Here is a 1,704-nt window from a genome sequence, read left to right as displayed (position 1 = left end):
AGGCAACCATAGACTTACCTAGACACCTACACTCAACACAAACCCATACACTCTACCAAAACCCCCTATACCATACAACCACCCAAGACGAGACAAATACACACAAACATCCCCCCTGTCACACCCTGACCTAACCAAAATATTACAGAAAACAAAGATAACTAAGGCCAGGGCGTGACAACAATGTTGTTTTTTCCGCAAAAATCCTTTATGAATTTAAAAGTAATCAATTATTTTTTCAAAACTATCTGTAATCTTATTACTATATTTTAGCTGGTAACGTAACTGATTACAAACTTTAAAAAAAAATCAGATTACATGTAACTGATTAAATGTGATCATTGTCAGTTACCCCCCAACCCTGTCATTTGAGAAATATACAGTACCAGTCAAAAGTTTGGACACACTTACTCATTCAAGGGTTTCTCTTTATTTGTACTATTTTCTACATTGTAGAATAATAGTGAAGACATCAAAACTATGAAAAAACACATATGGAATCCTGTAGTAACCCAAAAAGTTTTTAAACAAATATATTTTATATTCTTCAAAGTAGCCACCCTTTGCCTTGATGACAGCTTTGCACACTCTTGGCATTCCGTCAACAAGCTTTATGAGGAATGCAGTCCTGTAGGAGTTCCCACATGCTGAGCACTTGTTGTCTGCTTTTCCTTCACTCTGCGGTCCAACTCATCCCAAACCATCTCAATTGGGTTGAGGTCGGGTGATTGTGGCAGCCAGGTCATCTAATGCAGCACTCCGTCACTCTCCTTCGTCAAATAGCCCTTACACAGCCTGTTTTGGTCATTGTCCTGTTGAAAAACAAATGATAGACCGACTAAGTGCGAACCAGATGGGATGGCGTATCGCTGCAGAATGTTGTGTTAGCCCTGCTGGTTAAGTGTGCCTTGAATTCTAAATAAATCACTGACAGTGTCACCAGCAAAGCACCCCTCACACCTCCTCCTCCATGCTTCACAATGGGAACCACACATGCAGAGATTATTTGGAACCAAAATTTCCAAATTTGGACTCATCAGACAAAAGGACAGATTTCCACCGGTCTGATGTCCATTGCTTGTGTTTCTTGGCCCAAGCAAGTCTCTTCTTATTATTGGTTTCCTTAAGTAGTGGTTTCTTTGGAGCAATTTGACCATGAAGGCCTGATTCACGTAGTCTCCTCTGGACAGTTGATGTTGAGATGTGTCTGTTACTTGACCTCTGTGAAGCATTTATTCGGGCTTCAATCTGAGGTGCAGTTAATTCTAATAAACTTATCCTCTGCAGCAGAGGTAACACTGGGTTATCCTCTCCTGTGGCGGTCCTCATGAGAGCCAGTTTCGTCATAGTGCTTGATGATTTTTGCAACTGCACTTGAAGAAACTTTCAAAGTTCTTGAAATGGTCCATATTGACTATTTAATTTTTGTCCGTAATGATGGACTGTCGTTTCTCTTTGCTTATTTGATTTGTTCTCGCCATAATATGGACTTGATATTTTACCAAATAGGGATATTGTCTGTATACACCCTACCTTGTCACAACACAACTGATTGAATCAAACGCATTAAGACGGAAAGAAATTCTACAAATTAACCTTTAACAAGGCACACCTGTTCATTAAAATGCATTCCAGGTGACTACTTCATGAAGCTGTTTGAGAGAATGCCAAGAGTGTGCAAAGCTGTCATCAAGGCAAAGGGTG

Source organism: Salvelinus alpinus, chromosome 4, assembly GCF_045679555.1.
Source record: "Salvelinus alpinus chromosome 4, SLU_Salpinus.1, whole genome shotgun sequence".
Lineage (NCBI taxonomy): Eukaryota > Metazoa > Chordata > Actinopteri > Salmoniformes > Salmonidae > Salvelinus > Salvelinus alpinus.
This window is presented reverse-complemented; position numbering follows the sequence as displayed.